We start from the raw sequence: 10263 nt of genomic DNA on the forward strand, positions 1-10263 counted from the left end.
GGTGGGGGATGGGCATCACTACCATGCCTTTCCCCCCTCCCTTCCCTTCCCTTCCCTTCCCCCCCCTCCCCCCTTGGCTGCCTGGGCAAGGGGTGTTTTTGGCTTTGGGGAGCCGCTGGTGAGCCTTGCATGCCCCCTTCCCCCCCTCGTCCCAGCTGTTTGGGTGCTTTTGTGCCCCCCCTCCCCAACACACCCCCTTCCTCTCCTCCTTGCCCACCCTTGGCTCCCCCTCCCCCCCCAACCTTTTGGGTTTTATATATATTAAAATAAAGGGTGGGGAAAGGTGGTGGGGGGGGGGAAGGATTTGCTGCAAATTGAATCAAGGAGCCATCATGAGGCAGGCTGGTTTCTAGCCTATTTTTAGCTTGATTGGTGTAAAGAAGAGGCATCTTGTACGAAGAGGCATCATAAACAAAATGAATGTGTTTATTTTGCAGTGCACATATTACAAAAAAAAAAAAGAAAGAAAGAAAAGAGGGGTGTGTGTGTGTGGGGGGGGGAAGCCACCCCGAAGTGTGACCTTAGGTCTGTATTGATTGATTGATTGATTTTTTTTTTTTTTTTTTGCAATGGGTTTCTGGTGCCTTTGTATGGGGTAGAAATGTGCTTGTGGCTGAACTCATGGTGGAGTGGGGGAGGGGAGTGCTCCTGTGTCCGCACTTTTTTCCCTCTGTGTGATTGTTTTGTTGTTTGTTTTCCCCTCCCCCCCTTCCCCTTCTTTTTTTTCTCTCTCCTTAATTTCCTTTCTTTGCAATTGTGCTGTGTGCATTTCCCTTTGGAAGTTCAAGGGAATGGTTTCCTTTGTGTTTCTGCAGCTCTGGGTGGGTGTGAGGGGGACCCTCTTGTGTTTATCATTTGGATTTGAAGCTGGGAAGTGGCAAAGTTTTCTGTGTGTGGCAGTCCCCTGTTGAGTTTGGGGTGGCACATGAGCTTTTCGGTGATGGGAAGGGCCACATGGAGAAGCAAGATGTGGGCCCTAGTTGTGGAAATGGAAGTGTTTCTGCTTTTTTTTTTTTTTTCATAAGTGTGTTGTGTGTTGTTTTTTTTTTCCTGAGCTTGATCATTCAAAAAAAAATGCAAAATGAAGCAGGCAGGCTTGTCCTGTGCACTAGATCTTTACACCTAAAATGGAGAGAGGCTCTCTGAGTTAGTGATCCACCATGTGTAGCAGTTGTAACACCAAAACGTGCAGTCTCTTATTCTGCTTTTGAAGGGGTGGAATTAGAAATTAAAGTTGTTACAGGTGAGTTGAATCTTTCAGCACTATATTCCCTGTGAAGGCAAAATTTATGAGAGAGAAAAGTCTCTTGTGAGCCTGGTATGTGTTTTGTGGTTTCTTGTTGCTTGAGATAGCAAGGTGATTCTTTTTTATTTTTTTTAAGAAAGTTTGGTCTGTAGGTTGCTGTGTGGGGTTGCAGTGTGAAGTTTGCTGTTGCAGTTTGTTTTTGGGTTTTTTTCACTACTGTCAAATGTACTCAACTTCCTTATTTTCCTGTCTGTGTAAATCGGTAAATTAACTGATTTATAGCCAAGCTGGCAAAGCATGCTCACTCTTTGTTATTAAAGGAGAGGAGGCAGAAACTTGTGGTCAGGAGGATTCTGCAATTGTCACACACACAAATTGGCCTGAGCTTGACTACACAGCATTTTACTGTCATGAAGATATTACAATAAATACTTGAGGATGTTACAAAGCATATTCACAATGGAGATGTTTTATTATTGATGTTTTTTTGCTCATTGGATACTGACTCAGGCTTTGATTTGGGCCCATTCTGCAGGAAGGTGCCATTTGCAAAATTTCAGGTATGGCTTCTGAATAATGCCTGAAGTTTTAGGGCTGTTTGGCAGATTTGAAGCCCTCCTTATGCTTCAAATTAAGCACAGGCTTGGAGATCTGCCCTTGTGAAACTCATGGTGAGATTGGGACCCATTCATGTTAATAATCTCATCAACCAATTTTATAAATGTGTTGATCCTGTGCAAGGTTGTTATGCATGTGCTTAAAGTTGTGCAAGTGTCATATTGTTTGTAGATCTTGAAAACATAAGGGGTGGGAGAGGGACTGTTAAGATGAAATGTGCCAAGCACATTGTTGTTGCTGCTTAAATAATAGTAGCAGGTTTTCTGTGGCTTCCTATTGTGATGATTTCTTTTTTTCTTTTTGGTTAAGTTCTAAAATAATAGCTTTACCTTTTACTTTTACTCCCAGGCCATTTGTGACTATCTGCTCTCTCTGTTTTACTAAGTTATGTTAGTTAAAGGAGTGCCAGGCTTTCTCTCCATGAAAATAGGGTTCATGTGGTATTGTATCTTGGGAATCCAGTGTCTTGGAAACCCAGCCTCCCAAATTATTATTGAGATCACTTGGGAAATATTTAGCATGCATTCCATAAGAGGAGAGGGAAGGGATGAACTGGGACTTAAATATGTGAGTAATTGGGATTTGTGTTTTGGCTTTTAGTATATCAATGAGTTAGACTTTTTTTTTTATTTGGATTTGTGTACTTCATTTGGAGGACTAAATGCCTAACATCATTAGGTCTGTTTGCTGTGCAAGTGTAATATTTTCCTTCAAACTTCTATTTACAGTTGGTTTTTTTTTTTTTTTTTCCTAAGAGAATTTGTACAAATGCTGCTTCTGGGTTTTTCATCCGTGAGGTAATGACTGATGTGTGTGTGGTGCTTTGAAGTTACAAGGTGTTATGTAAATGCCAAGTACTGTACTAGTTTACTTGTGACTTCATAGTTGTTTTCCCCTTGTGAGAGAGCTTGATAGTCAAAGCACTGTGACCTCTTATAAGGAGTATCTGGATGGACTGAGGATAAGTGGTCAAAACCATGAGCTGCATATGGTTTTTAAACTTTCAGTAAAACTTTTCTTAGACTGAATTACGCAATTTACATTTACTTTGTCTGTCTTTCCTAAGTTGACATGCTTGTGGGGCTTAAATCAGAGAATCCTGTAAACATGTAACACACATGGCTTATTCTTTTGCAGACCAATTATCTCATGTCGTCTCCACATGTACATAATTTGCTCATATGGGTTGGTGTTTGTAGGGTTTGGAACTAAATTATTATTATATTTGTATTGCCTACATTATTTTGGGTGTGTGTCTACGTACCCACAGAGAAATGAGCTGAGTATCTTTACTTCAGTATATGTCTACCAAAATAATATATTTTTTGCACGTTGATTATTTAATGTTTATAGATAATTTTTAAACTTCTGAAAAAGTACGCTGTGGGCAAAATAGTGTGTAGTACACACCCCATGCTCCTATTTCTAGGAAGGCTTCCTAAGTGACTACTGAGATGCTGCCCATCCTGCTTCACATGGAGGCATGGAAGGGTTGGCTACAAGTTGAATTTATACTGTAGTAAAGTTGGATGCTTGAAAAAGTTTGTTTTATTTCTTGTGGATGAGTTGGCTGGCACTTTCATTTGGAAAAGACAACATGTATGGTAGACACTAGTCACATTTGCAAAAAATCTGAGTGTTTGCAACTCCATTTGAAGTCAGGGAACAATTTTGTGTGCTTAGCGTCTCAGAAAATTAAGCCCTACTGGTATTTTGCTGAGTTTGCAAACTTCTTTTTCGGGCTGTAATGCCTGTTTTTCTCTGGGAGTAATGTTGGAGATGGAAGATTTACAACAATAGAATGAAGACTAAAAATGTTAAGTCACAGAGTACGTGGAGTATTTGCCTCAGTGTTGCGAAAGAGTGATCTTAATTATAATTGGTGCCGAGCAGTTAAAATTCAGTCATTCACAGGATGTCCTGGGTTTTTTTTTTCTTTATTTTACAGTCAGTATCCAGTCACAGCCTATCTTCTGTGTACCATGTTATGGAGAAGCTCCAAATCCTCATCTGCCATAAGCAAACATTTTGCAACAAAACTTTGGGTAGCTGGAGCAGCATTACTAGAAGTGTTAGATGGTCCAGAGGACGTGTACAGGCCTCCCTGCTCGCTCAGGCAGGGCAATGGTCCTCTCAAGTTGAGTGGCATGCTGCTGTCTTGTAGCTGATGCCAGGGCTCTTTTTAAACCCTTGGTGTGACCTGCAGACAGATTTTTATAATCCTTACACTCATCAGGGTGATATCACACACTTGTAGATTCTTATGGATCAAAACTATTAACTTTTGAAAGTTTCCTACTCTGTTTCAGGGTATAGGTTGTAGCTCTGTTGGTCTAAGGACATAGGCAGACAAGGTTCTTTGGGTAAATCTAATATCCTTTATTAGACCAACTAAAATAGTTGAAAAAAAATTCCTTTGCAAGCTTTTGGGTAGAAACACCCATGTTTGCATCTCTAAGTTTTGCATAGTTGCCGAAAAAGAGTTAAGACCATGTAGCAATTTTCTGCATAATGTATTGTTTCTGGAGTTTTATCCAGGTTAAGAGTTAAGGTGTTGACTCTTCAGAGAAAATCATGTGCCTGGCACCACAACTATAGATATTGTCAATGTTAAGGGGCCTTAAGTTTGAATCCCTTCTAAAAGTTATGTCCCCATATCTTTCAAGCAGACCATGTTAAAGTTCAGGTTTCTCACATGGGTGACCTATCAACATTGTGACCAGAGAGCTGGGAATTCTTGTTATCACAAGTGCATGTGAGGTCAATTCCAACGTCCTGAGAGCTGCCCAAGAAGTATCAGGCAGAGATGCTGAGGGACAATTTGAAGGGCACTGTATATGAAGTTGGGTTGCAAAACCAAGGGGCAAAATCGCAGGTGTATCAGCTGTCCCAGAATGTCTGAGAGGAGTTAGTTTTGATGCTGCATGCAACTTTTTTTTTTTTTCTCTCTCCAGATTGGGTGGTTGCAGGAGGTCAGTAACAAAAATTAGGACATGCAACATTGAGGACATGCGGAATGTTTTTATTTGTCCTGTGTGAAGTCACAGGAGGTTTGGTGCTCCCAGTTTGGCAATATGTCCTTCAGTCTGCAGTGTTCTGTGAGAAGATGACTATTAAATAGCGAATCATAGCTAATTTTTTTTTTTTTTTTTTTTTTTTTGGTATGGTTGTCAACATCCTTATTCTATTGCAGAAGTTTGTGCATGGAACCTTAACACATACATATGTCCCTAAATAAAGGATCATGCACATTGCCATGTTTTGGGCAGGGGGGAGGGTGGTTTTGGATTTATTACCGTGATTAGTTTTGCTACCATATTTTTTTAATCACCAATGATATAAAAGATAAATGTTTATCAACTTTTTATTAATGTGTATATCAGTAAGTTATGGTAATATATTTTGGGCAAATGTGTTTTTAGTTTTTTCTAAATGTAGCTATAACACCATAGTATGGATTAGCAAAACGGATTGTATGTTTGCATCTCTGATTTTTGAGCATACTCTGGTAGAGAGGTAGCACTTGCTTTTCATTTCAGCTGCATGGGTAAGTTTGCTTTGTGTAGCAGTCATTTGATATTTCTTGCTTAAATTCTGAATTCGTTGATCTGTGTAAGCAGAAGGAGTTTATAACAACATAACCTCGGTATATTAAAGTGAAATAATACTCAGGCCAAGAATACAAAGAAATTGCCTGTTAAGCAAATTCGATAGACTTGGTGTCATAGAAAAGAAAGAGATCTGCTCCTAAACTTAAATGTTAATATAAACCAACGTTTTTTTTCTCACAAGGTCACTTGTTGATATTGGACACATTTGTGAGGATTTGTTGGGGGGAACCCCCTCTCCCTTCTTATTCCATCTGTTACTTGAGTAGATTTTAAAAGGTCTTTGGTTCTCCACTGGAATCATCCATACACTTACATTGTTCATGTTGGCCAAGTCCATTCTGATTGATTCTTCCATGCACTGTAAGTTATTTGAGAGAGGGAGTTAGCTGTGTTAGTCTGAAGTCAGGCAGAAAGCCAGGCAGGGTGGCACCTTAAAGACTAACTCTTTCAGAAACATAAGCTTTCACGAGCAAAAGCCTACTTCAGGTTCTGTGAATGAACCATCATCACTTTGCTTATTCCAGGTTATCAAATGCCTATAAACAGTTCTTTGATTTTATGTATGATGAATGTAATACCTATAAAGTATCTTAGAAATTGCATCCAAATACTCTCTTCCATCAAAAAACTTACCTTCTCAGAGCTTTTATAAATAATCCCTGCGAATCACTCTTTAGGAAGATTAGAGACCTTCACACACACCTCAGATAGCTGCATTCTGGATGGCAGGGGCAGGCTGAGTTTTTAAACAGTTGTCACTGAATATTCCCACCCTCTGTATCTTCCTATTTTAGGCTAAAGGAATTGTTATCTGCGGGACCACAGGGATCATAATTTGTGTAGCTGCCTTTGGGGGGAATTCCTTGGGGGGGGAATGCTGTGATTTGTTAAGGAGCTTGGATGCTTAAATTATGTCATGTGGTTTAATTTAAGGCATGTGACTTATATTGGTAGAACTGGTCAGAGACTTCTAAGAAAGATTAAGTGCATAAGGGAAGGAGGAGTAGAAATCTGCAAAAAATGTTCATGAAAAACAATTTTCATGTTCTGGTCAATTTGATTCCAGCATGCCTCTGTATTGGAGACTAGGCTGGTATGTGACCTAGCATATCAGATGTCTGTTTACTAGTATTTCCGTTTCGCGGAGGCTGAGATGGAGTTTGCTGTTTGTCATTTTAAATTACCAAAACTGTTAACATTAAGGGCTGTATCTTCAGTTGGACACTACTAAGCAGCTGCAAAATTTGCAGACATGTCATTAGGGTTAAATCCTGTTTGTGCACGTGTCTGGTAGTGTGCTCAGCTCAGGCCCCTTTCCCTTCCCAGTGTCTGACTGCTCAGCTTTTTAATAGATATGGAATGGTATTTGTCAGGCTGCTTTTGCAAGTGTATTTGTGGTTACTGAATTAAAATTGCTCAGATTTTATTTGTTGTAAAAGTAACAGAAGCTTGACACCACAGTGTTTTGCTTTGAAACGCCCATTTATGTCTACACATTGGTTATTCAAAGAGAATGTAGATTTCTCTAGTAGATATAAAAGGTTCTCCACTCCTCAGAAAAAAAATAAACATGGTTATTGCCATGCCATACAGTTAGAAGAAAAAGCCCAGCCCCACATGCTTAATTAACATTAACTACCAGTAGTAAAACTTTGTATTGATAGTTCCCTTCTCCTAGAGCTCACCCTTCCCTGTTTATGGTGCTGTGTGTTATCCCCCTTGGATGCGTTTCCTCTTGTTTGCTGTAATGTAGGCAAGTGTAATGAATTTCCTAAATGTAAATGTTCTGTACATTTTGCCTCTATTACTTCTAATCTTCCACTTTTTACTTAGTTCAGTTTTTTCTCTTTTTGTAATTCTCATTTTCTCATAGAATTTTTTTTGTTTCATTTCGTTCTTTGACAGTATAAAGGTCTTTCACAATCTTTTTTTCTGTCTGATAACCTTCCAAGGCAAAACCATTGTCCCTGCTCATCCTCATTCAGTTTTAGTGCTTTTTCTCTACCATGGTTTTCTTTTCTCTCTTTCTTAAACTTCTCTGTATAAATTATATACGTTAAAGCAAGGGGGCTCACTCCTTGGCTTGTGGGCCCATGGCTCTATGTCATCTGGCCCATGGGGCTGGAAATTTGGCAGCGGAAGAACAGTGACATGGCTCCCCTGCTACTAAATTCCCAGACCCCTGGGGAGCCCTGGGTCCTGCATGCTGGATCAGGTACCCAATTCCAGGGTGGAGGGCAGGGGTGGGTGTAGTACCAGGCACCTGGGATCCAATTCTGGTGCTCTGGAGTGGGAGGGGGTGCCTGGCCCCTGGGATCTGATCCCAGTGGGAAGTGATGGCATCAGTCCCGGGGGACCAGTCCTAGCATGCTGGGTTGGGAGGGAGCAGTGCCAGGTCCCTGGAAACCAGTCCTGGTGAGTGGGGGCAGGAGGGGCACTACCAGGCCTTCAGGGTCCAGTCCCAGGGAGGCGGGGTGATGCTAGGCCCTTGGGACCAAGCTTAGTGCACAGGAGTGGAAGGGTATCCTAGGGTCTTCTCCTTGTGCTTTGGACAGGGAGGGGTGGTGAGATCCTGGTGCACAGGGCTTGATCCAGCCTGTGGACTAGCCCCTCCCCACTTGCCTCACCTGTGGGGCCAAAAGGTTGAGCAGCATTGCATCGAAGTGCTCCTGTTTATCCTTATGTATTTGAAAGCGTTATTGCACTGTGCAGGGACAGTTTAATTGGGCATTCCTTCAGAACTGAGCCATTATGTTGGGTTGCAGGGTGGGTTGCAAAGTAAAACTTACCAGCATTGTTAGTCAGTTTCATTCTGCAGCCTGTGTTACTGACAGTACCTTGATGTGCAAAGGTAAGGTGGTGGGTGGGCATTATCCAGGAAAAGAAACAGAATTGACAAGTTCTGGAGATGCCTTTATTTGATGAAAAGAAACTTGCCTTTAGGCAGAGAGGATTGATCATACTTGATCCCAGTGAAGTGAATGAGAGACTTAAGTGGAAGTTGGCTTGGTTCCTTAGTAGAAAGTTTAGGAGCTTCATTAGACAGAAATTGAAGTCTTTGGTGACTTTTTGTGGGGGGGAGAATTTAGCTCACTATTTTTTTTTTTTTTTTTTTTTTTAAAGGGAAGGTGGAAAGTAAAAGACAGACTTTGTGACTTAAAGTAAAATTAGCCATAATTATTTTATTTATAGCCTTGATTTGTTTTGTATTATGGGCAGTGTCAAGAAGCCAAAGCAGGATTGCTGCTTCATAGTTATAGGTGCAGACAGGCCTTCTTACTAGCATGTGTGTGGATTGCTTCTGCTGCTTTTAAGCAGCTCTATTTACACAGATGAGCTTAAAGAATTGACTGGAAAATAGGAAGAATGTCTCCAAAGGGCTCTGGAGATGCAGTTTATCTCCGGGAATTGCAGAAGTGAAATATTCTGTTTGGTATTTAGGTATCAGAATGTGACCATTTTTGATTTGGTGGGATTGATAGCCAGAAATCAAAGAAAACAAATCAAGGAAAAATGAATACATCACAAAATCTCTCTGACCATACGGCCTCAGCAAAACTTTGATAGCACACATGTGTTTTGTCTTGGAAGTGTGCACAACTGTTGCAGGAGAAAAAATAAGCTGTGCTTTGAAGGAAGTCAATAAAGGGTTTTTGCTTGAAAGTCTTTAATATATCATTGTAAGCTCTTTGGCGCACAGATGCTGACATGTACCATACTAATACTGCTCACACAACCCCAGGGTCACAGTCACATATGTTGTATTTAAGTCATTGTTTCTATTTATAAATTCCCATATTCAGGAGCATATAATATATTTGGAAATATGTCATGTAGAAACTTGCTGCAGTGATAAACCTGGCATATAAGGTCTGTGGATGTAGCCATGCAGGCCTTATTTAGGGAGGAAACATAAGACATGCCATTGACTAGATCAGACTATACGTCGGGGCGGGCAAAACATGGCCCACGGGTCATATCTGGCTCACCAGGCACTTTCATCCGGCCTGTGGCACCTGCAAATGAATTGTACCTCATCCAGCCCTTCCACCCATGCATATGCACGGCCCCCAACTTGCCCCATTGTGCCTCGCTCCCACCCTTGTAGGTGGAAGGTGCTGGTGGGCCAGGCTTCAGCTTCCAGGCAGGTCTGCTGCTGCCCCTGCTACACTCACCCCCATGGGAACCTGCTTAACTTCCCTGGTGTCCAGCTTGCTCCAGACAGCAGGTAGCAAAGTGGTGGGGGTGGGAGCTGTGGAGCTGCAGCTGGGTGGAAGAGCAGAGAGCAGCCTGGAGTCTGTGCCCAGGCGGGCAGCGGGGCGTGGAGCGTGGAGCTCGGCTGGGCAGGATGTGGGTGAGAGGGAGGGTGGGGGGTGTGGGCACTCCCCCACATGGTGTGCAGTCCTCTCTGCCAGCAGGACTGGCGGGGGGAGGGGGTTAGGGCGCTTGTGCCCAGCACAGGCTCTGGCACACCAGTGTGGCACAGCGCCAGGCCGTGCTGTGCATGGTGGGGGAGGAGTGCAGCCTGCATGGCTGCTTCTATTTCAGGGGCTCTGTGCAGCACACCTGCAGCTCCTGCACTTGCATCAGCAGAAGTCCCATACTGGAGCCGGCAGCCTTCCCTGTCTCCTGCTGCACAGGTCCCCTGTCTCTGCCGGGAGTGGAGGGAGCCCTACCCCTGTTTCCCTATGGAGTCCAGTGCAAGGCTTCCCTTGCTGTGTATGTGGAAGATGCGGGGACTCCGCATGGACTGCCAGCAATAGAGGCACCCAGTAAGGCTGTGCTCCT

At 42.5% G+C, this 10263-nt stretch overlaps 1 protein-coding gene across 3 annotated transcripts in view; it reads left to right on the forward strand.

The window, feature by feature from the left end:
• The first annotated feature begins 93 nt into the window (after window positions 1–93).
• TBL1XR1 (transducin beta like 1 X-linked receptor 1) overlaps window positions 94–10263 on the forward strand; it is a 185492-nt gene continuing 175322 nt past the window's right edge. For 2 of the 3 annotated variants that reach the window (XM_025212504.1, XM_025212507.1), the window contains exon 1: window positions 849–1243. The gene's annotated coding sequence lies outside the window, so the exon portion shown is untranslated. Of the gene's footprint in view, window positions 119–848; window positions 1244–10263 lie in introns of those variants that run through there. The other variant, XM_025212505.1, reaches the window with a different exon arrangement.

This window comes from Alligator sinensis, unplaced genomic scaffold (genome assembly GCF_000455745.1).
Source record: "Alligator sinensis unplaced genomic scaffold, ASM45574v1 scaffold1447_3, whole genome shotgun sequence".
NCBI classification, from domain to species: Eukaryota; Metazoa; Chordata; order Crocodylia; family Alligatoridae; genus Alligator; species Alligator sinensis.